Source organism: Bufo gargarizans, chromosome 8, assembly GCF_014858855.1.
Source record: "Bufo gargarizans isolate SCDJY-AF-19 chromosome 8, ASM1485885v1, whole genome shotgun sequence".
NCBI classification, from domain to species: domain Eukaryota; kingdom Metazoa; phylum Chordata; class Amphibia; order Anura; family Bufonidae; genus Bufo; species Bufo gargarizans.
In genome coordinates, this window is record NC_058087.1 from 6623443 (window position 1) to 6650331 (window position 26889).

Genomic DNA, 26889 nt, shown 5'->3' on the forward strand with positions numbered 1-26889 from the left:
AAGAGGTTTTCGGGGGCCCGCCCCAGGGGCCCGGAGGGTGGGATCGGTTAACAAAGCACAAGCAAGATCCTCGGGTATGTGCCGACCAAGGGTGCAAAGTTCGGTATTTATACTCCTAAATCTGTGGGAGGAGTAGCAATTTGAACGTCTCATTGTAGTCAATGGGGAAAATTTGATTGGTTCTGTGTGGCCCCGCCCACTTTTTCGGGTCTCCGAAATGTTCTAACAAATTGCGCGTTGACCCCATGACTAAGTGACCCAAGTTTGGTGACTTTAGTTTAAAATCTGTGCGACTGGGAGAGATTTGAAAATTGTCCCTGTCAAAGTCAATGGGAAAAACATGGATTTTGGGGGCCCTTTCCCAGGGGCCCGGAGGGTGGGATCGGTTAACAAAGCACAAGCAAGGTACTCGGGTGGGTGCCGACCAAGTCTGCAAAGTTTGGAATTTGTACTCCTAAAAATGTGGGAGGAGTAGCAATTTGAAGGTCTCATTAAAGTCAATGGGGAGATTTTGATTGGTTCTGTGTGGCCCCGCCCACTTTTTGGGGTCCCCGAAATGTGCCCAAAATTTTCGGGTTGACTCCATGACTAAGTGACCCAAGTTTGGTGACTTTAGCGTCAAAGCCTGGCGAGTGGGAGCGATTTGAAAATGTACCCTGTCAAAGTCTATGGGAAAAAAGGGGGCTTCCGGGGCCCGCCACGGGGGCCCCGGGGGTGGGATCGCTCCACAAAGTAATAGCAATCCGATCGGGTACAATCTGCATGTTTTGGTAAATTTTTGTCTATGTAGTGTAAAAACTGTGGGAGGAGTTAGGGTGGCAAATTTGGCTATAATAATAATAATATATATGTGAGATAATAGTATGTGGTCTTGCTATGCAAGAACACATAATAAACAATAAAAATAAACTTAGTACAGCTGCATCTGAATAGGTCTTGAATATGTCGGATATACTAAAAGATAATGTTATTTATCCCACAAAGGAAAAGCCATTAAAAAACACCAGAATTGCGTTTTTTTGATCACCTCTCCACCCACAAAAATGGGAAAAAAATATGTTTTAAAAAGCTGCATGTGTTCCCTGAAATGACACAGAAAAATAAAACTGTTGGATGTCAGAATATGGAGACACAGAACATAAATTTTAGAAAAAGTTTTCAGTTTTTTAAAAGTAATAAAACATAATAAAAACTATATAAGGTATATATGGTATGTCTGTAATTGTACAGATCCCCAGAATTAGGTAGTCATGACATTTCAACTAATAGTGACCACTGTAAAAATGAAACCCAAGCAACAATGGCGGAATTTCATTTTTTCTTTTTCAAGGGGATGTTTTATCTCATATATTAATAGCATATTGCTAGGATATGCCACCAATGTCTCAAAGGTGCGACCCGCAGCTATTTCCAAAAGTGAATGGGAGCACACCACCCAAGCACGGCCACCCTCCATTCACTTCAATGGGAATTCTGAAAATAGCCGAGCACTGGCTAAATTTTTCCAGCAGTCCCATAGAGGTTAATAGAAAGGTGGCAGTGCTGGCCTCGAGTGCTGTCCATTCATGTCTATGGGAGATCTAAAAATAGCTGAGTGAGCGTTATTTTCTCCCATAGAAGTGAATGGGGAGCACGTGGTGCACTCTCGTTCACTTTGGGGGGCCATTCGGAAGATGGGAGCTAGTCCCAGAGGCAGGACTTGCTCCTTTCTGCCATTGGATATGCCACCGATGTCTGAGATGACACTACCCCTCTAACACTTTCATCTTGTGATAAATGTCAGCAGGTTGAAGATGAAAATGAACTGAATCAGGCAGGTAAAATTAAGATTTAACAGTGCAAGCAAAATGTATTGATTTCCATAAATTATTTTAATAGTATTTTCTCTTGCATTTTGTAAGCATGTAATCTGTTTGTGGATTTTATGCAATTTGATTGAAAATACTAGCAAATGATTTTTTAATGTTTACGACATCCAGACCTATAAACACAGCTTCATCTGCCTGAGAAAAGCGTGAATTAGATACGAGATGTTAAATGCATCTCATACAGATTTTCTTTCAGGCAGCACAATATGGTATTTTACATTTCCATGGTTTCAGATAAAATGAGATGAAGAAACATACTGTAAGCAGATAAACCCATTGCTCCCATTTATGCAGAATCTTGTTTTTAAACCCAGGATAACCTTATGGGTTGTGCCAATCTCCATGCTACTTTTTCTTCAACTATGAGGGTGTAAACAACTGATTTTAAACATGTTAAAGGGCATCTGTCTGCAGATTTTGTACCTATGAAACTGGCTGACCTGTTACATGTGCCCTTGGCAGCTGAAGTCCTCTGTGTTGGTCCCATGTCCATATGTGCTTGCACTGCTGAAAACAATGAAGTTTTATTATAAGCAAATGACCCTCTTGGTGTAATGGGGACATTGCCATTACACCTAAAGCCTCTGCTTTCTTGGCAACTGCAGCGACCTCTCCAGTTTGATTGACAGGGGCAGGCAGGTGTCATCACTTTTACACTGCCTGGCCTTGTCAATCAAAGTGCAGAGGGTGCAGCAGTTGCAGAGAGAGCTGAGCCTCTAGGAGTAATGGCAACGGCTCTATTGCACCAAAAGGGTTATATGCATATTTCAGCAGTGTGGGCACATATGAACATGGGACCAACACAGATGCCTTCAGCTGTCAAGGGCACATGTAAGGTCAGACAGTTCCATGGGTACAAATCTGCTGACAGATGCCCTTTAAAGGTGCTAAACATGTCAAGAGGGCACACTCACTATTTCTAAAACGGGTACTCTGTTGGAATGTTAGGGAATAAAGTAGAAAGCATGTACTATATTCACACCACAAGTTTCTAGTGACCACAGCCTCAATAATAGGAGCACTACTGATGGCAGGTGTAGCCAAAAAGTTTCTATGGGATATTTATATTGATGGCTTATCCTTGGGATAGGCTCATCAGCTGTTCTGCAGTACCATCAGTGCCGGAAACAGGCATTGGGACTACACAGCTCCATCCGTGGTGTAGTTGACGGAGCTGGTTACCACAGCACTGCTCCTGTTCAAGTGACTTGGAGCAACACTGCAGTAACCAGCTTCATCCACTATAAGAGTGGACGAATCTGTGAGAAATAGACACCAGAGATACTGCTATTAACAGGCCATCAATATAAAAATCCTAGAGAACCCGTTTACTGTAGATACAATAGTGGCATGCATCTCAACGGTTAGTTTTAGGTGTTTGTCTTTTTTTAATAATTTTTATTTTTAAACATAGCTGATTGGTTGTTAAAGGGGATCTGTCACCAACAACTTCCTATCCATTTGCACACACACATAGCTGTGGTTCACCTGATTATAACACAGTTTTTTGTTCGTCTGAGGCTCCAATTCTGAGTTATGATACTTCTTAATATGCAGATTAGATCTTTGGTGCAATGAGGGCATCACCATTGCTCTTGTTGCACCCAAGCTCCACGCATTTATGTGGCCAGCTTCTCCCTCACTGCTTTGTCACTGCTTGGACCGGTCAATCAAAGCAGCCAGGGAGGGGCTGGTCGCAGAAATCAGTGAAGCTTGGAAGAAACAAAAGCAATGGTGACATCCTCATTGCACCAAAGGCCTAATTTACATATTAACCCCTTAGTGACCAGCCTGTTTTGTGCCTTAATGACCAAGGGATTTTTTTATTTTCATTATTTCATTATTTACTGGAAATTAAAAGAAGACCTGTAACCATAAGCAGGCTATTCTTTTGCATTTGAAAAATCGTTAGCCCTGCAAAAAAAAAAAAAGCCCACTGTATAGTTACATGCTCAGTATGTAAATGACCTGACTCCCACAGGTTAGATGATCCTCAGCACCTTCCCACAATCCCTTTTGCCAGCATTTAATTTCCACCCTAGTCTGCTGTACCTGTGCAAAAATCTATACTCACCTGCTGTACACCGCATCATTCTGGCTCCATGTCTTTCAGACCCTTTTCTCTGCTCTTCTTTAAACTTTTTGATGGACAGGATAACATGCGCCCCCTGCAACCAATGACTGGTCTAGGTTGTGATGGGTCCTCAAGCAGCATGTGACCAAACAGAGACGTTCCACTTTGGGACATGTCACTCCAGCAGGGTCAGAATGAGGTATTTCATTGCCATAGGCGGAACAGGCAAATTGCGTCACCCATCCACCACCTGAATTAATTTAAAGTGACATTACTTTCTAGTAAAGAGATTAAAACCCATTTGAAAAGAAGTAGTTAAGTGCAGATCCAGTGACTTACAGGTGGCATATCCACATATTAGTGTTGTGCATCACTTTCCTTTTCTTCTCCATTTGGTCCAGACCATCATGTGCAGATATCTTTGGTGTGCAGCCTCCTTTGCCACATAAGAAGACACCAGCATTACTGTATGGCACATGGGGGACTGTTACAGATTTTGCAACTCCGACCCCAAATTTATACAGACCCTAGATAAGTTCCCAAATTTAAACAGGCCACTGTCATCCTGCTGCAACTCACAATACTGTTCTCCCCCATGTCCACAAATACTATACTGTCAGAAATAACACAAATAGCCCACCTACAGACTGCCCTCATTAATATTAATGCCCCCAATAGTGATAATACTCCCAGAGTGCCCCCATTAGTAGCAATACCTACATATTGTGCCCAATAATAATGCCACTACAGTACCCCCAGTAGTAATATAACCATAGTGCCCCCAGTATTTAAAAAGCCCCTCCTGCAGTTATAAGTCCCCTGTAGCGCCTCCTGTATTATAATGTCCCCTGTAGTGCCAATATATAATGCTCCCCCCATAGGTCCAGTATATAATGCTCCTCCACCCCCCCCCCATAGTGCCAGCATATATATGCATGTCCCCCTATAGTGCCAGTATAGACTGTTCCTCTTGTAATGCTCCTCCATGCCCCCTGTAGTGCAAGTATATACAGTATATAATGCTCCACTTCTAGTGCCAGCATATATATATATAATGCTACCCTGTAGTGCCAGTATATAATGCCCCTTCATGCTTCCCATAGTGCTAGGTATATGTACCAAGCGGCCTGAGGACTGTGAGGCTTAATATCTGCAGATATGGCTGTGATTGTGCCCCCTCTTATGAGTAGCAAGGTGGCACCCTCGGCAGGCCCCTTTCCTTCACCTGCCCTTCATCCCGGCCCTGCACTCCAGAGGTCAGTCATCGGATGCAGCGGTGTACACGACCCTTTCCATCTGGAAGTTTACAGAGAGGGACCGGAAGACCAGTAAAGAAAGCCAAAGATCTGGAATGGAGCAGCAGGGAGCGTGTGAATATGGATTTTTACACATATACCACTGGTTGGGTGTTAATTGCTGGAAAACCCCTTTAACACATCAGTAACTGTGGTATTAATATGGTAGACAGGACTCTACCATACAATCTTGTGACAACCAGAGAGATCTTGCATTCCATATTGTATGCTCCCATAGGGAGTTGCTTGGGAAAGCTAGGATCACCTAACCTCCAGGAAGTTTGGACCAGACTCCTGTGTTTTTTATTTTTACATTTTATTGAGGTTTATAAAATAAAATATATTTTTGGGAGGGCTAATGATTTTTCAAATGAAACCAGTTTCTGCTGATAGGTATTCTTTTAGGAAAGCCCTATTTTTATTAGACATGCTGTATCCGCTTTAATTATTGAACAATTTTTGAACAATTGATACTTTTTATGAACATTCATAGATCAGATTCATTCTAGAAGAAATACCTCAGTAGTGGCTAAACCATTATGCAAATCCAAGCTACAAGCCAGAGATCAAGGCCTGTACTACATGCCGTAATTACTTATGTTATAAAAGTCATTGAACTGTCTTTACAGTCTAGCAAGCAAACACAACACCACTTAATCTACGGAAAATGTAGTCTAACAAAAGAGACATGGAGTGTAAGGAACTCATTGACGATGAAATTAAACTCTTCAAACATTTCTTTTCCATTAACTAGAATAAACTTATTTGCTCTCATGTTGAGCAATAGAATCAATTGTAAGATTCCTAATGGTGGCTAGAGTGGCATCTAAATTATGGTATCTTGAACTTTTTGTACACAATGTGCAAATAAAAGAATAATTAATAGACGTGAGCTTAAAGGGGGTCATTAATTAAGACCAGTGTTTTAGATGCCGGTCTTAATAAGCCCCTGGGCATATCCAGCACCAGTCTAAATGTAAGCCAAAAATAAGCAGAGAAAATAATGAATGAGAAGGCCCTACTGGCCCATCCCCTTACCCGACCATGCCACGCCCTTTTTTTAGACCTGGTATGAGTAGGCCAGAAATACTCCTAATGTAGGCGTATCTCTGATCATAAATGACCCCCAAAGTCTTTCTATTGGAAATAACCGTAGATATGAGTTTGTTACAGTTTGTATGGTAGCTGTTGTAAACTGCTAAATGTCACTTTGTAGAAGGCAATGAAACATATACTGATATAATACAAACACCAAAGGAAACCTTAAAATTCCCTTTAGTAAATTCAACCTCATGTAAAAGTCTTTCAAGTGTCAGGTCAAGGAACAGAGAAAGTCATTGAAATACACAAAAACATGTCTAACTTAAATCTTATAGAAATGCTGGAGACCTTAAAGTAATGCAGGATAGAAACAGTAGACACGTGACCATATCGTCTCATTACCGCTTCACAGAATGGGCAATATAGGGAAAGCGAGATAGCCTAACCAAAGAAATATGGGAAAATCCACACATATATATCATTTATAAATAATCTTTATTTTAAAAAATCATAAAAAAAAGCATGAATATAAATAGGTAGTATTAACCTCTTGTACTGTGTTATAATTATGGAAAGCATTACATTAACGTACTATGCTTTATATTTACAGCATGGAGATGGCAGTGGCTCAGGAACAGAGCTGCCACCATCATCAGTGGGTATTAGCTATAAGATACAGCTGACACTCAGCCGCAACTGGTAAGATGGGTGATAACGCCAGTCCCGGTCGTTTAACCACTTAGATGCTGTGGTCCATAGAAAACACTGCATCTAAAGGGTTTACAGAAGGAGCGATCTCCCTCTCTCTCCCATCAGGCCCCCACAACACGATTGCAGGGTTCCAGTGGTTGCCATGGCCTCCGGGCCTGCCATGTACCGAAGCCTGCCAGGATGACTACTGCAGTGTATTGTGCCAGCAATTGGATTGTGTATTGTTGTTAAAAAAAGAGTGAAAATAAACAAAAAAGATAAAAGATAAAAATTTCAATTAAGAGAATCACCCCTTTTCCCATATACACTCATTTATAATTGATATGAAAAATGAAATAATAAATTGCACAATATTGGTATCCATAACAACCTGATCTATAAAACGATAGCTCACATTGCTTATGCAAAATACAACAGTTTTTTATTTAAAAAATTTGATTTTTAAAATCATTATGAAGTAATATGTATCCCAAAATGGTACCAATAAAAAACACAGCCCATTCTGCAAAACACAAGTCATCATACAACTATATTGATGGGAAAAAAATGAAAAGTGTAACTGTCATGACTGTCATTTTTTGCTAATGTGTAGAGGCAACATTTTTAGAATATAGTTTATTTAGAGAGCTTGTACATTTATAGAAGAAAGCTTGCCTAGAAATGTCCCATAGCAGCGCTCTCTTAAATAAGCATTGCTAAGGGGCGTTGGTCTTCCTAATCGCAAAGTGCAGAACTGACTAGGAAGGTGGGCTGGGAGTTGTTGGGCTGCTGCCCTCACTGCTCCTTCACATAGTGTATCGTATATTAATAGCTATACCATAAATATATACTTATCTCCCAGCTATTTCTCACTGATCAGTGTGGCTAGTGCTGTCAGTGAGTGATTCTGCTGTATCCCCGATGTGCTGAGCAACTAACCAGCCCCCGGAAGATACATGACAGTGAGCAGTAAGCGCTTGCTATTGTCAATGCAGGCAGAGGCTCCCAGCCCAACCTGTCCTCACATTCAGTACTGCACTATAAATGTACAATTCTCTAAATAAACTATATTAAAAAACATGTTCCCTCTGTCCCTACACATTACAAAAAAAAATAAAAAATGAAAAATGACAGTATAATAAAAATGACAGCAATGAGAGGTATTCTTTGATTGCAGTTTATTTTTTGCAGGTAATGCGCGACATTCATGTGTGAACGCGTTTTCGGCTATATATTAGCCTTCATCAGACACTATGGAATACAGAATAATAGTGTCATATATAAGGTCATATACATTAATTCATGTAATACACCATTGGAGACAATAAAACAAGGAACATAAAGTAAAAAAGGGCAAATAATGAAAAATAAAAATAAAGTAAAATACAAATGGCCGGCAGATAATTAATGAGAAATCAACAATTCAATATCTACATAGTATTATGTTGGTATTTAACACAGGATATGCATGACGTCACGATGGTTCCTGAAGGATCAATTTAAGGAAGAAGACGAATCTAAGTAGAGTCCTAATAGAGGTATGATGTCCATTCTAATACGTTATCGACTAAAAATATTAATCACAAGTATAATAATATATCCGACAGAAGAAAAACCTAATATAATAGTAACAGTGTCATATGAATCAAAGGCGTGGATAGCCTAATCCCCACTCAGGAGGACCTACCATTGCCGCTGGAGATGAAAAAGGAGGATGTGGAGGTCACACAATAGATCAGGTGCTGTCAGCACCAGTGGTTTGTGGTGTGTGCCCATAGCAGTGTGTTCCACTGCTTTAAATGCATACCAGGAAGCGCGCCAAGCGATGGGGGCGGGCCTGGGTGATGAAGCACGTGTGACGCCGTGCGTTCCATTGGCCGGAAGTAAATCGGCAAATGGAACGCATCGGGTCACATGACTGCGTTCCAACGACCGGAAGTGAGTCGGTCTGTTGGATGCAGTCGACTGTAAACACACTGGGGACTTGAAAAAGAGGAAGAAGATGATGGATTATATGAAATAAGTGTTATAAGAGGGAAAGGAAGATATGAATGTGGTTATGTATGGTTGTATGTAGTAGGATGTTATTAATGAATAAGTATATATGGTCAAATGTATTGATATATATTGGTAACACGGTATAATGTGTATGAAGAATAAAATAATGTGATTAGAGTATACTGGACAATCAGATGGTATACATGATATGAGTGAACGGTACTAATGTGTGATATGTGTATATGCACTATATTACTGGAAAATAATAGAAAATACAGACAAAGGATACAGTATACGGCATGTGGTCCAAGAGGTGGGGATCAGGAGGCCTATCAGAGAAAGATAGGCCTCCTGATCCCCACCTCTTGGACCACATGCCGTATACTGTATCCTTTGTCTGTATTTTCTATTATTTTCCAGTAATATAGTGCATATACACATATCACACATTAGTACCGTTCACTCATATCATGTATACCATCTGATTGTCCAGTATACTCTAATCACATTATTTTATTCTTCATACACATTATACCGTGTTACCAATATATATCAATACATTTGACCATATATACTTATTCATTAATAACATCCTACTACATACAACCATACATAACCACATTCATATCTTCCTTTCCCTCTTATAACACTTATTTCATATAATCCATCATCTTCTTCCTCTTTTTCAAGTCCCCAGTGTGTTTACAGTCGACTGCATCCAACAGACCGACTCACTTCCGGTCGTTGGAACGCAGTCATGTGACCCGATGCGTTCCATTTGCCGATTTACTTCCGGCCAATGGAACGCACGGCGTCACACGTGCTTCATCACCCAGGCCCGCCCCCATCGCTTGGCGCGCTTCCTGGTATGCATTTAAAGCAGTGGAACACACTGCTATGGGCACACACCACAAACCACTGGTGCTGACAGCACCTGATCTATTGTGTGACCTCCACATCCTCCTTTTTCATCTCCAGCGGCAATGGTAGGTCCTCCTGAGTGGGGATTAGGCTATCCACGCCTTTGATTCATATGACACTGTTACTATTATATTAGGTTTTTCTTCTGTCGGATATATTATTATACTTGTGATTAATAATTTTAGTCGATAACGTATTAGAATGGACATCATACCTCTATTAGGACTCTACTTAGATTCGTCTTCTTCCTTAAATTGATCCTTCAGGAACCATCGTGACGTCATGCATATCCTGTGTTAAATACCAACATAATACTATGTAGCTATTGAATTGTTGATTTCTCATTAATTATCTGCCGGCCATTTGTATTTTACTTTATTTTTATTTTTCATTATTTGCCCTTTTTTTACTTTATGTTCCTTGTTTTATTGTCTCCAATGGTGTATTACATGAATTAATGTATATGACCTTATATATGACACTATTATTCTGTATTCCATAGTGTCTGATGAAGGCTAATATATAGCCGAAAACGCGTTCACACATGAATGTCGCGCATTACCTGCAAAAAATAAACTGCAATCAAAGAATACCTCTCATTGCTGTCATTTTTATTATACTATATTCTGGGGTGGGAACCCTATGTACAGCTGAGAAAACCCGGTGTGAACAAATTTGTTCTACAAAATGAAAAATGACAGTCATGACAGTTACTCTTTAAGAATGTTAGTATATGGTGATGCAAAATATAACTGATTTTGAATTAAAAGAATGATTTTATGATGCAAAAGTAGTAAAACATGAATAAACTATATACATTTAATAAAACAATAACTGTATTGCCCAGTGATTATTGCCTACAATCAAATTATCACATCATATATACTGCATGGGAACCCATAAAAATAAAAAGAAAGCACTGACAGAATTACAATTTTTACACACCTCACTTATCAAAAAATAAAATAAAAAGCTACCAAAAAGCCAAATGTACTCAAAATGGTACCGATAAAACAAAAGCTTGTCCCACAAAAAATGACCTCTTACACAGTCAACAAGAAAAGAAAAACCTATTGTTCATAAAAACTATTTCTGCCAATTTCATGTTACAAAATCCAGATGCTGCTCCATCCTCTCTGCACACTGCCATTTCACTAAATATCAGTTTATGAGGTATTTACATTGTGTAACAGATTATATAATGCTTTTTCTCTTTTTAACTCTTGTAAAAAAAAAAAATTGGGGGCTAAAGCAACGTACTGTTGGAAAAAAAAAACATTTTAATTTTTTTTTCAATTTGCTACTTTCATAAAGCACAATATCTCACAAAAAACTGTGGCAGAAATGCTCGTATATGTAGAAGCGTTCCAAAGTTTTTACCACATAAAGTGACACCTCAGATTTGAAAAATGAGGCTGCGTCTTTAAGACCAAAATAGGCTTTGTCCTTAAAGAGTAACTAAACTTTTGTATAAATGTTTGTTAAAGGGATTCTGTCACCAGGTTTCACCCGTCAGCTAAACATATGCTGATGTTCAGGGCCTCAGTCAACAGGATTCCTAATGTGGGCTTCTAAATGTGATCCGTAGCCTTATTTTGCTAAAAAACAGGTTTTACTAACCTGTCAGTCAAAGGAATAAGGTGCCCAAGGGGATGTCAAGGGATGCAAGGTGCCGACCGCACCCACCGCCGTTCGTGCCCAGCGCCGCCTTTCCAGACTTCTGCACCGCCTCCTAATCCTCTGTGCCGCCTCTTGCTCTCCCCCCCCCCCCCCTCTGGTGACAGAATCCCTTTAACTTGTCCCTTATGCCCTAATGACTCTTTTTGTAATGCACTTTATTAATGGATTTTGTATTTTTAATACACTTTTCCCTCCCTAAAGCGCTTGTTCCGTACACCGCTGACTTATCAGCTGTGTATGGAGTATGAAGAACACATTTTATCAATGGGGCCGCAGTGCAGTGAGTACAAAGGGCTTAATAAAATCTGTAAAAAGGAGATAAAATTTGCAAAAATACAAAATGAACAGCAGGTGGCAAAAGAGAGCAAAACAAAGCCCCCCAAAATTCTTTAAATACATAAATGCTAAAAAACCAAGGTCTGAGCAGGAAGGTCCCCAAAATAATGGTAAAGTAGGGTTAGTCACTGAAGATAAGGAAAAGGCAGAGTTACTAAATGTTTTTTTTAGCTCTGTATATACAAAAGAAGAGAAAGGAGCTGATATCTGTTAGTACATCCAGTAATATACTCAGTTGGCTAACTGTAGATATGTTCCAAGACAAGTAAAATAAGGTAATTGTGAACAAGGCTCCGGGTCCAGATGGATTACACCCAAAAGTGCTTAAAGATCTCGGTTCAGTCATTGCTGTGCCCCTGTTTATAATTTTTTAAGATTGTCTAGGTACTGGTACAGTGTCAAGTGTTTGGCGCAAGGCAAATGTGGTGCTCATATTCAAAAAATTATCTAGGTCCTCCACAGGTAATTATAGACCAGTTACTTTAACTTCTGTTGTGGAAAAAATGTTTGAAGGACAGGAATATGTGACTGTAAATAATATTATAAGTGATAACCAGCATGGGTTTACCATTTGTAGGTCCCATTTGTTTTTATGAGGAGGTGAGTATTAGCCTGGACAGAGGGGCGGCTGTGGATGTAGTGTTTCTGGATTTTGCAAAGGCTTTTGATACTGTCCCTCATAGATGTTTAATAGGTAAAGTAAGGTCTATAGGCTTGGAAAGTATAGTCTGTAATTGGATTGAAAAGTGGCTGAAGGACCGTGTCCAGAGAGTTGTGGTTAATGATTCCTATTCAGAATGGTCCCGGGGTATAAGTGGTGTACCCCAAGGTTCAGTGCTGGGTCCTCAATTATTTAATTTATTTATTAATGATATCGAGTACAGGATTAATGGCACCATTTCTATTTTTGCAGATGACACTAAGCTATGTAGTAGTGTACAGTCTATAGAAGATGTCCATAAAATACAAGCTGACTTGAACACTGAGTGATTGGGCATCAACTTGGCAAATGAGGTTCAATGTGGATAAATGTAGTTATGCATCTTGGTAGTAATAATCTCTGTGCTTCATATGTCCTAGGTGATGTAAACTGGGAGAGTCACTTATGAAGGAGGACTGGGGTGTCCTTGTAGATCACAGAGTGAATAACAGCATACAATGTTAATCAGATGCTTCTAAAGCTACCACAATATTGTCATGTATTAAACGAGGCATGGACTCGGGGGGCAGGGATGTAATATTACCACTTCACAAAGCGTTGGTGCGGCCTTATCTGGAATATGCAGTTCAGTTCTGGGCACCAGTCCATAGAAAGGATGCACTACAGCTGGAAAAAGTACAGAGGAGAGCGACTAAACTGATTAGGGGCATGGAGGGTCTTAGTTATGAAGAAAGATTAAAATAATTAAATGTATTTTGTCTTGAAAAGAGACATCTAAGGGGGGGACATGATTAACCTATACAAATATATAAATGGGCTATACAAAATATACAGTAAAAAACTGTTCCATGTCAAATGCCCTCAAAAGACAAGGGGGCACTGTTTATGACTGGAGAAGAAAAAGTTTAGTCTCTAGAAGCGTCAAAGCTTCTTTACTGTAATAACTGTGAATCTGTGGAATAGACTTCCTCAGGACGTGGTCACAGCAGGAAGAGTGGACAGTTTATAAAAAGGGTTTAGATGAATTCCTAAAAGTAAACAACATTAATGCTTATGAAATCTAAGTCTCACTTCCTTCTGGGATTCGCGTCCCCACCTATCCCTTGGTTGAACTTGACAGACTTATGTATTTTTTCAACCGTATTAACTATGTAACTATATTGCTGCTCCTGCCCGTGCCCCCCGAAGGTTTGCTAAATGCTGGTATGGCACATGGGTACCCTGTAACCATGTGCTATGCCAGGATTAGACCATACTCCCTGCGCTGTGGCCCCATTGATAAAATGTGTTCTCTGTACACCGCTGAGAAGTCAGATGTGTACTGAAAAGTGGATTTTAAGCACACAGTGCAAATGTGTGGTTTAGGGAGGGTAAAATGTATTAGAAATACAAAAAACATTAATAAAGTACATTACAAAAAGTGTAAAGAATAATGATACCAAATAAATTAAATAATGATACCAAAGAAAAAAAATAATGATACCAAGCACACAACAGCTCCCTGCCACAACATGTGTTTCATCTGCACTTTTACTGGGGGCGGCAATCATTAGGTTATTGTTCTTGCTCTTATTTAGGAACAGTTTTGCATGGCTTGATGGTGGTTGTACCCTTTGTGAGGCACTATGGATGTTTAGTTGTGTTTGGATTATTTTATGGATTGATTCTTATGCAGCATTTTCAAATCTGAGCTTCTGACATTCTCAATAAAAAAGTATTTATCTGATCCTGATAGTAGAGTTTCATATTCCTCTCTCAGCCCTACTGGCAATTTCTTTATTGTACACCCACTGTCAGCACTAAGCACTTGCAGTCCCAATCCCCGCTCTCTTTCGTGACCTTACTAAGTGAGAAGCACGGGGAGAAAATCTACCAGCAGTTAGCAAACACCAACAGGGGTGCTTGTCGATCATCAGTGCATAGCGGATAGAGCTAACTTAGCTGGGTGAGCTATCGTCCCATGACGCGACTTCTTCACGGCAGTGTAAGGAGAATTTATCAAGCCCTTGCACCGTCAAACCCCCTCCGACTTTTTAGTTTACCTGTGCAAAAATGTTGTGACACTTTGTCTGTGAAGGTTCTCATTTATCCAGGTCATGATATATCTGTAAAGCATAAATCAAGGCAACTGGGCGTACTGTAGATTTCTTGAAAACGTTTCACTCGTTCTTCCAAGGAGCTTTCTCAATTCTGAGTGGAAGAACGAGTGAAACGTTTTCAAGAAATCTACAGTACGTCCAGTTGCCCTGATTTATTCTTTACAGATATAGTTGTGACACTTTGTATTCTTATACCATTTGCTCCAGTTTTGAAAAGTTGAGGGGAAAGAAGGTGTGGTTAGCCTTCGGGGTTCATTTAATCCAGATTTATCAACTTTTTTAAAGAAGACACAAAAATTGTAGTAAAGGTGTGGAGTAAAAAATGGGGTAACCTCTAAAGACAGAAGTGATAGATGCACCAAATTTATCAAACGTAATACGACACTTGATAAATTTGGCGCAAGTAACAGCAGCAAAGACTGCTGCAAAGCTGATTATAAAAATTACCATGTGATAAGCATCCGCTGTATATTTTATTCTTTAATATGTTCTATAGCTATTGTATAGTTATGCACAACATACCGTATATAGTATAACTATATAGCACAAGTACCGTAATACTTTGTCTTGTTACCTTGAACTGTAGATGTATATAAATATATGATACACAGTGTGTCCAGCTGATATATCTACCATCTCCATACAGAATTCTTTCAATTATAGCAGGTCTGATTTATCGCTTTAGGATAGCAGGATTTTTTCTCCCTCCTGACATTTTACCTTTAATATATGGAAGCTCATAGGCTTCGAAGAAATTGAGTCCGCCATCAATCCAGATATAATTATCAGGTGTAACAGTTTGACTCCTATAAATTACTAGAACATCTTGATGTCTTCACTTCTCCTGCTAAAGCCACTTCTGTTATGTCTTGCCGTGAAATAGTACTCATCCATTAATCCTATAATGTATCTAGACAGGCGAAAGAATACCATGTTATTTTTACGTTATTAAGTTATTGTTTTTTGTGAATGTCACTATGTATTTTTGCAAAAAAAAAAAGTACTTATTGAGGAATTTTGGTTTATGCTAAGAAATTGACTGGATCACTGTAGAGATTGAAATGTACTGTATAACCTCCGAGGTAAAATCACTCATCCAGACAGTTAGCAGCATGGGATGAGCAAGAGCTACAGCAGCCTACAATGTCTACCAACCTCCCAAGGAATGTAATTAGAACACAATATGATGTAAGTAGGACATGCATCATGCATTCACCATGTGTATCTGTTTAATAAAGAGGTGTCTTAAAAAGAGTATAAAGCCATTATTCTAGATATGGCTCAGTAATGATGTAATAGCAATAAGAATTTCGTAATGAAACAATGCCATTTGAAACAAAAAATGAGAAAAATGACACTTGTGATGTCACAAAAATAATCAGTAACAACACCTTGAATAACTTAATTTCACTTTGTATTCATCGTTTATAGTTTAGATTCACACAATCTCATCTAAGTTCCCTCAGTGCACTGCTCTCTAGTAAAGGAATTTCAGCAGATTCAGAATTAACCATATTTTATGAAGGGTACGTTTTAGATAAAATGTGGCCCTGGGCAAAATCAAAAGTGGGGCCCCAAATCTTGTAATAATGTGCTAAAAACACAGTCCGACACCTAACTTCCCCGCCGATCAACTGTTTGAGCAGATGGCGCGTGCTGTTTACAGCTGCTGTCCTGGAGACATACAGCGGTGAGCAGGAAGAGAGAAGGGAGACAACACAACTCAAACAGCTGATCAGCAGGGGTGCCGGGTGTCCCTACAGTACCCTAGTAGTAATAATATAACCATAACGAGCAAGTTTTCCATGCAGGACATGAACGCATAGCACCCACACTGAATCCTGACCCAATCATTTCAATGGGTCTGTGTACATGAGCGTTTTTTTCAAGCATCAGTTCTGCATTGCGTGAAAAACGCAGCATGTTCGAAAATCAGCGTTTTTCACGCAGCCCTGGCCCCCAAAAAAGTGAATGGGGCTTCAGTGAAAAAACACATTGCATCCAGAAGCAAGTGCAGATGCAGTACGTTTTTCACTGCTGGTTGCTAGGAGATGTTGTTTGCAACTCCGAGCATATCCGGGTGTTGTAATATACCCTGATATTACATAATAATGGCCTGGACATGCTCAGAGTTGTAGTCCTCTCCTGTTATACCTCCTTGTGTAATGTACTTTGATATTACATAACAAGCTGGACATGCTGGGAGTTTTAGTCCTCTCCTCATACCTCATGTTGTAATGTACTCTGGTATTATATAACAGGAGGTATAAGAGGAGGGGACTACAACTCCCAGCACTTCCCTGGCACTTACATTGAATCCTTCACTTCTTCCTATCATGCATCACTGATCTTCTTCTTCATTACTTTACTGCACTGCTTAGCTCCTCCTCCTGTTCTAGTCACACGATGGTGAGGTCATCGCAGGTCCTTCACCCCACTCTTCTCTGCTGAACTCCACCTCCTACACGTGACATCATCGCAGGTCCTATAGCTCCAGTAGAAGAGTGTTGCTGGTGTCCAAAGCTGTTAGTTTGCAGAGCAGCACTGTGGTAATGACTGTTGTTATGTGTACAGGGATGGGGCCTTATACTGTATTGTAGAGTGCAGCTTTCACGGACGTTCAGCTGAACAGCAGCACTGAAGCAGGGGGCCCCTTAGACGATGCCCCCCTAACGCCGACCCTGGGTACGGGGATGCGGTCAGGTTTCCGCATACAGTTTTGGAAGCCACAATTAGGAGTGGGTCATAAAAGGAGAAAAACATAAAGGTCACATAAGACTTCACTCCTGATTTTAGCATCCAAAACTGAATGCGGAAACCTGAGGGTATGGTTGTATCTGAATGGTCAAATGGTAAAAATCATGTAATTAAGGCTACATGCACACGACCGTTGTGTGTTTTGCTGTCCGCAAAACACAGGTGGCGTCCGTGCGCGTTTCGCAATTTGCGGAACGGCACGGACAGCGATTAATATAACTGCCTATTCCTGTCCTTAAAAAGGACAAGAATAGGACAAGTTATATTTTTTTGCGGACCACGGAACGGAGCAACAGATGCGGACAGCACATAGAGTGCTGTCTGCATCTTTTTCAGCCCCATTGAAGTGAATAGGGGAGCTGAAAAAGATGAAAACCTGCGGCTCGGATGCGGACAAAAACAACGGTCGTGTGCATGTAGCATAAAAGGCAGTATAAGATAAGTAAATATAGTATTTTTAGGTACTCAGCTTTTCGGCATGGTCACATGGTGGTGAGTTTGCCACAGTATTCAGCAGATTTCACCATATCCTTTCAATTGACACGTTGTGGACTCAAAATCCACACCAAGGTTCAATTTGTGTGGCAGATTTTTTTTTCAAAGCATGTGGATGAAAGTTTTTTTTACAAATCTCATCCACATTTATGGTATTATAAAATGCTGTAGATGTGCCGCACGAAAAAAAATCCATCAACGGTGGCAAATCCACATTTATGCCCCGTGTTAACATACCCCTTAGACCAAAATGGTGTCTGTTTGAGTTTTTCATGCAAATGACAATAATCTGCACAGCGGTACACAGAGTTCTGTATTGCAGAGCCACAAGGTCTATAAGTGCCGCGCCACATAGTCCTCCATCTGGTGCGGTTTGTTGTACATCCTATTGTATGCAGTGAAGCATGACAGTTTTCTTCCTGGAGAATTTGTATGGAATCTGACAGAAATGACACCTCTGACATTTTTATAGGGCAACTCTATGGGTGCCCTATTGTAACTTTATGCAGCACTGACCAGTAATGCATCATGTGCATGAAGCCTAAGGCCTCTTTCACACGAGCGTGTCCGGATAAGGTCCGGATGCGTTGCGGCAAACCCGCGCGAGTAGGTACCCAATTGCAGTCCGTTTTGACTGCGATTGCGTTCCGTTGTTCAGTTTTTATCGCGCGAGTGCAATGTGTTTTGCACGTGCGTGATAAAAAACTGAATGTGGTACCCAGACCCGAACTTCTTCACAGAAGTTTGGGTTCAAGGTTGTGTAGATTGTATTATTTCCCCTTATAACATGGTTATTAGGGAAAATAATAGCATTCTGAATACAGAATGCATAGTACAATAGGGTTGGAGGAGTTAAAAAAATAAAACAAAATAAAATGTAACTCACCTTAATCCATTTGTTCACGCAGCCGGCATCTCTTCTGTCTTCTTCTTTGAGGAATAAGCCCTTTGATGACATCACTGCGCTCATCACATGGTCCGTCACATGATCCTTTACCATGGGCCATGTGATGAGCGGAGTGACGTCATCAAAGGGCCTATTCCTCAAAGAAGAAGACAGAAGAGAAGTCGGGCTGCGCGAACAAGTGGATTAAGGTGAGTTAAATTATTTTTTATTTTTTTTAACCCCCTCCAGCCCTATTATACTATGCATTCTGTATTGAGAATGCTATTATTTTCCCTTATGACCATGTTATAAGGGAAAATAATAATGATCGGGTCCCCATCCCGATCCTCTCCTAGCAACCGTGCGTCAAAATCGCTCAGTGCGGGTGAAATGCGTTCACATCACTTGTGCGTTGCGTGAAAATCGCAGCATGCTCCTCTTTGTGCGGTTTTCATATAACGCAGGCCTCATAGAAATGAATGGGGTTGCATTAAAATCGCAAGCATCCATAAGCAACTGCGGATGCGGTGCGATTTTCACGCACGGTTGCTAGGTGACGATCGGGATGGGGACCCTATCATTATTATTTTCCTTTATAACATGGTTATAGGGGAAAATAATAGCATTCTGAATACAGAATGCTAAGTTAAATAGGGCTGGAGAGGTTAAAAAAATAAAAAATAATTTTACTCACCTTAATCCACTTGTTCGCGCAGCCGGCATCTCTTCTGTCTTCATCTGTGAGGAAAAGGACCTTTGATGACGTCACTATGCTCATCCCATGATCCATCACCATGGTCCTTTTCTTTAGAGATGAAGACAGAAGAGATGCCGGCTGCCGCGAACAAGTGGATTAAGGTGAGTTAAATTTTATTTTTATTTATTTTAACCACTCCAGCCCTATTGCACTAGGCATTCTGTATTCAGAATGCTATTATTGTCCCTTATAACCATGTTATAAGGGAAAATATTACAATCTACACAACTTTGAACCCAAACCTGAACTTCTGTGAAGAAGTTTGGGTCTAGGTACCACATTCAGTTTTTTATCATTTTTTTTGCACCCGAGTGATAAAAACTGAACAACGGAACACAATCGCAGTCAAAACTGACTGCAATTGCGTACCTACTCGCTCGGGTTTGCCGCAATGCACCGGGACGCATCCGGACCTAATCCGGACACACTCGTGTGAAAGAGGTCTAAGTCTACAACTTTCTTTATTTTACTTGCAATAAACTAAAGAAGAACTGATTCCCCTTTTGTGTGTGGTACATGCTGGATGATGGTGAACTGCCAGTGGAGTAGTTCCTGGGCTTGCCTATTGTTGATACTTTCTAACAGCATGAACCAAGGCAAGGAAATATTGACAAGGTAATAGAAAAAGAAGTTGTATGTGTGCCGCATGAAGAAACTACCAAGAATGTAAGAAAGCCTTAAAAGAGTTGTCCAGCTCTGATCAGCCGTTTTCAGCAGCTTCCAGCGCCGGGAACCTACCTATGGATGGAATCGGAAACAGAATGGTTCATCTGCTACCGCCAGCTGCCAGAATCGGCTGATTGGTGAAAGTGTCCGGGTGTCACACCCCACCAATCTGATATCTAGAAGGTCCTATAACTGGACTGGAATTGAACAGTAATTATTCAATAGTTTCTTTAGCAAAATGACAGATACAATTGTAAGGTAGAGAAAGGGGCTTAACCACTGTGAGCCTGAGAGTATTAATGGAATGGAAATTAAAGGGCGTCTGTCAGCAGATTTGTACCTATAATGCTGGCTGAGCTGTTACATGTGCACTTGGCAGCTGAAGGTATCTGTGTTGGTCCCATGTTCAAATGTGTCTGCACTGCTGAGAAAATGATGTTTTAATATATGTAAATGAACCTCTAGGAGCAAAGGGGTCATTGCCGTTACTCCTAGAGGCTCCGCTTTCTCTGCAACTGCACTTTGATTGAGATTGCCGGGTAGTGATTACATTTATACTGCCTGGTCCTGTCAATCAAAATGGAGAGGACTCCGCATTTTCTGAGAGAGCGGAGCCTCTAGGTGTAAAGGCAACGCCTCCGTTCCTTCTAGAGGTTCATTCGCATATATTAAAACATAATTTTTCTCAGCAATGCGGGCACATATGGACATGGGACCAACACAGATGTCTTCAGCTGCCAAGTGCACATACAACAGGTCATTCAGTTTCATAGGTACAAATCTGCTGACAGATGCCCTTTAACCCCCTAGCGCAGAACGCCGTAGATATACGGCAGGGGATGCATTGCCAGAATGCATTCCGCTGTACATGCACGGCAGGATGATCGGTCGGGCACCGAAACGGTGCGCGCCTGATCACTGCAGGGGTCCGGCAGTCCCTGGTAGCCGGACCCCTGCTGTATCCGTTGGAATCGCTGTTTACAGCGATGCCAGCGGATTAACCCCTTTTATGCCGCGGTCCGCGCTGACCGCGACATAGAAGTGGTTTGCTGCAGGTGAGTGATCGCATCGAGTCCCCACGCTGCTATGGCGGGGACCCGATGCGAAACAATGCAGCCCGATGCCTTGCAGAGGCTGCCCAATGCCTTGCACGGCATCGGAAACTGCGTTCTATGGGTGCCCAGGAGATCCAGCCTTAGGCTGGGTCTCCTAGCAACCTGTTAGTGTATGACTCAGTGTCATACACTAACAGGCAATGCATTACAATACAGATGTATTGTAATGCATTGCAGAGGGGATAAGACCCCCAAAAGAGTGGGACAGAAATAAAGTTTAAAAAAAGTGTTTTGAATAAAAAAGAAAGTTTCAAGTAAAAAAAAATAATTCCCCTGATTTTCTAAGAAAAAAAAATGAAAACCGCACATATTAGGTATCTCCGCGTCCGTAACAAATGGCTCTATAAATATATCACATGATCCACCCCATCCGATAGACACCATAAAAAATTTAAAATTTAAACTGTGTAAAAAAAAGCTATTTTTGTCAACTTACATCACTAAAAGTGCAACACCAAGCGATCAAAAAGGTATATGCCCCCAAAAATAGTACCAATCTAACCGTCACCTCATCCCGCAAAAAATGAACCCCTACTTAGGACAATCGCCCAAAAACTGAAAAAACTATGGCTCTCAGAATATGGAGACACTAAAACATTATTTTTTTTGTTTTAAAAATGATATTATTGTGTAAAACTTACATAAATAAAAAAAGTATACATATTAGGTATCGCTGCGTCCGTATGAATCCGCTCTAAAAAATTTCACATGACCTAACCCGTCAGGTGAATATCGTAAAAAAACCTAAATAAAACGGTGTAAAAAAAGCAATTTTTTTGTCACCTTCCATCACAAAAAGTGTCATAGCAAGCGATCAAAAAGTCATACGTACCCCAAAATAGTGCCAATCAAACCGTCATCTCATTCTGCAACCCAAAAAATATTGGTATTGTCGCGTCCATGACAACCTGCTCTATAAAAATACCACATGATCTAACCTGTCAGATGAATGTTGTAAATAATAAAAAATAAAAACGGTGCCAAAACAGCTATTTCTTGTTACCTTGCCTCACAAAAAGTAATATAGAGCAACCAAAAATCATATGTACCCTAAAATAGTACCAACAAAACTGCCACCCTATCCCGTAGTTTCTAAAATGGGGTCACTTTTTTGGAGTTTATATTCTAGGGGTGCATCAGGGGGGCTTCAAATGGGACATGGTGTCAAAAAAACTGTCCAGCAAAATCTGGCATTCCTTTCCTTCTGCGCCATGCCTTGTGCCCGTACAGCAGTTTACGACCACATATGGGGTGTTTCTGTAAACTACAGAATCAGAGCCATAAATATTGAGTTTTGTTTGGCTGTTAACCCTTGCTTTGTAACTGGAAAAAAAAATATTAAAATGGAAAATCGGCCAAAAAAGTGAAATTTGGTCTCTATTTTCCATTAATTCTTGTGGAACACCTAAAGGGTTAACAAAGTTTGTAAAACCATTTTGAATACCTTGAGAGGTGTAGTTTCTTAGATGGGGTCACTTTTATGGAGTTTCTACTCTAGGGGTGCATCAGGGGGGCTTTAAATGGGACATGGTGTAAATAAAACCAGACCAGCAAAATCTGCCTTTCAAAAACCTCACAGCGCACCTTTCCCTCTACGCCCTACCGTGTGCCCGTACAGTAATTTACGGCCACATATGGGGTGTTTCTGCAAACTACAGAATCAAGGCAATAAATTTAGAGTTTTGTTTGGCTGTTAACCCTTGCTTTGTTACTGGAAAAAATGGATTAAAATGGAAAAGTTGCCAAAAAATGTTAATTCTCAAATTTCATCTCCATTTGCCAATAACTCTTGTGGAACACCTAAAGGGTTAACTGTTTGTAAAACCTGTTTTGAATACCTTGAGGGGTGTAGTTTCTTAGTTGGGGTCACTTTTATGGAGTTTCTACTCTAGGAGTCCACCAGGGGGGCTTCAAATGGGTCATGGTGTAAATAAACCAGTCCAGCAAAATCTGCCTTCCAAAAACCTCACGGCGCACCTTTCCCTCTACGCCCTACCATGTGCCCGTACAGTAATTTACGGCCATATATAGGGTGTTTCTGCAAACTACAGAATCAGGGCAATAAATATAGAGTTTTGTTTGGCTGTTAACCCTTGCTTTGTTACTGGAAAAAATTTATTAAAATGGAAAATGTACCCAAAATTTTAAATTCTTAAATACTCATCTCCATTCGCCAATAACTCTTGTGGAACACCTAAAGGGTTAAAAAAGTTTGTAAAACCAGTTTTGAATACATTGAGAGGTGTAGTTTCTAGAATGGGGTCATTTTTGGGTGGTTTCTATTATGTAAACCTCACAAAGTGACTTCAGACCTGAACTGGTCCTTGAAAAGTGGGTTTTTGAACATTTCTAAAAATTTCAAGATTTGCTTCTAAACTTCTAAGCCTTGTAACGTCCCCCAAAAATAAAATGTCATTCCCAAAATGATCCAAACATAAAGTAGACATATAGGGAATGTAAAGTAATAACTATTTTTGGCGGTATTGTTATGTATTATAGAAGTAGAGAAATTGAAACTTGGAAATTTGCTAATTTTTACCAATTTTTTGTAATTTTTTTATTTTTTTTATAAATAAAAAAGATTTTTTTTTTTTGCTCCATTTTACCAGTGTCATGAAGAACAATATATGATGAAAAAACTATCTCAGAATGGCCTGGATAAGTAAAAGTGTTTTAAAGTTATTCACACATAAAGTGACACTGGTCAGATTTGCAAAACATGGCCTGGTCCTTAAGGTGAACATTAGCCCGGTCCTTAAGGGGTTAAAAGTGGGCAAAGGTTGAATGAATGCAGTAATTCTGTGAAATATTACACCCATATTTAATATGCTGTATATATTACGCATCCCAAAGTATAGTATGAACTATTGGTGTCCAGTACGAGTAGATGGCACTGTATAACTGTATATTTTAAATGAACGGTGGTGATAATATGAACATGAAAGCCGCCTTAAACTGAACAGCAGTGGGGTTCTATAAATGTTAGCAATGTGCTTCAGCATGTGTGATCAGAATACATGGCAGATAAATGTAACCACAAGTTATTTTCTTATATATTTGTATCTTGTCCCGTGCAGAATCTGAAGACCAGCTGGTTAGATCTGTGAAGCAAAATGGTGTGATGCTTTATTATGGCATCAATTACTATTCTGCAGTGAAATCTGCTTCGATACATTGATTTAAATTGAATTTGCCAGATCACAGAACAGACTGCCTTTAAATACTCTGCAATTCAATATTTATGCCCCATCCTTGGCATAGAATGCTTATTGGCAACTGAACAAAAGGTCTGTGTGATATGGTCTGCTATTAAATCTGGATCCACTGTAAACTGTATTAGTCAACATTATCCCACCCTGCTCCCTGTATATAGTGATGACTGTGATTGGTGACTCTGGGGCACAAGGTTCCTTTCTTTCATTTTTAATACATGTCTGACACTATGTAGAGCCCTACCCATATGTGGCCACCTCTCCGTTCACTGTGTCCATGAAACGGTAGTCGTCAACCCATATTCTGAAGACAGGTGAGACGTGACATTAATTAACGTCCAGTGGATGGGCTGTGGACATGTCTTAAATGTGTGAAATAGGAAAACCCCTTTAAATTTAGTAGGATATCAATATATTGAACTGATCTTTAGGCAGGGAATAACATGACAGTGCCACATTTAGGCTCTGCTTAAACATCCACTTTTATGGCATGGTTTTGCTGTATTTTTTACAGAATTGGTGGGGGAAAAAACACGGTGTAAGCAAGACCTTAAACTGGCTGCGTTCTCCAAGGCGAATCATTCTATTGCTAATGTTTGCATGGTTGCATGCTTGGTTCAAGTGCCTGTACATTGAGGATGTAGTATGTATGGAAATTAGTATTAGGCCTAAAAGACACAGCCATATTTTTTTTTTCGCATCCGAACTATGTTTTGTGGATTGGATGCGGACATGTTCATTTCAAAGGCGCCGCAAAAAATGCAGTAATGGTGGGATGCACACGGTGGACCGCAAAATACATATGGTCATGTGCATAAGCCCTTACAAGGAGCTCTTACTGCATTTTCCTTCTGCACTACTATTACAGCCATTACTACCTAGAACCTCCTCCAGTGGTGGAGCCATAATATAGACAGGAAATTCACCAGTGCAGGTACAGTGGCGGAGCTTCTCATATGGGCCAATTAGATTTTCACAGCATTATTATCAGGGTCTTTAGACTTGATTGGTTGCTATGAGAATATCCTCTATATTATTTTGACAATGATTATGTTAAGTAGTACGGTAATACACAGGAAATCATTAACGTCCTAAAGGGGTTCTCCAGACTACAGATATTGATGACCTATCCTCAGGATAAGTTATCAATATCAAATCGGTGGGGATCAGTCACTCGGCACCTCCACTTATCAGCTGTTTGTGGCTGCTGCAGTGTCGTAAATTATACAGTGTGAGTGTACTGAGCGGAAGTAGAAGGCTCCATACACTGATATATTGAAGCTCAACTCCCATTAACTTGAATACAGTACCTTAGCACGGCTACTACACAGTGTACGGAGCTGTCTGCTTCCAGCTTTATATACTCTAGTTTCTGGCACAGCGGCAGCCCGAAATAGCTGATTCGGAGGAGTACCAGGTGTCCACACCAATCTGATAGAGATGGCCTATCCCGAAGATAGGTCATCAATATCTGTAGCCCAAAGAACCCATTCAATTATGTTCTTCACTTTACCCATTGTACTAGCAAAGATAAGATAATTAAATTGTAATATATTATTATTCTTCATTATCTGTGCTTCCAAACAAGTGCATAAAGTAAACCATTGGATCTTGTTTGGAGCTTGCTTGTCTTCGTCCACTATATTCCATACACAGGTGCTAAATTACCTGCCCGTATATCCAATTTATAACAAGAATATTTATGACAAGAATAATATTTTACAGGACAAAAATTCCTTTACCCAGCCCTATTCCATACATTATTCCATGTATGCCACATGATCAGTTACTTCATGCTTCCATATATTGTGCATTAACTGAAACCCTGTCTCATTCTTCAATACATTACACATAATCTGTTACATCACTTCATGTATTACACATTTACTGCAATGCTTTCTTGTTCTTACATTACACAGAATCTGTTACATTGTCTTGTGTGTCACAGTCCCAATTCTTGTGTGATCGAAAAAAGGACTTAAATCTTAAAGGCACCCGTCAGCAGATTTGTACCTATAATACTGGCTGACCCGTTACATGTGCACTTGGCAGCTGAAGGCATCAGTGTTGGTCCCATGTTCATATGTGCCTGCATTGCTGAGAAAAACAAAGTTTTAATATATAAAAATGAAGGCATCTATTATGTGTATTATGAGGGATAATAGTATAGACAGGCACTCTATATTTATAGTCACGCATATGTATTTAAATAAGATAGACAATTTAATTATACATAAAATGAAGGTATTGGGGGCGTACATATGCAAGTGAGTATGGTAGATGCAGATAGTGCTAATATCACAATGGAAAAGGAGGGGGGGGGGAAGAATATATAAAG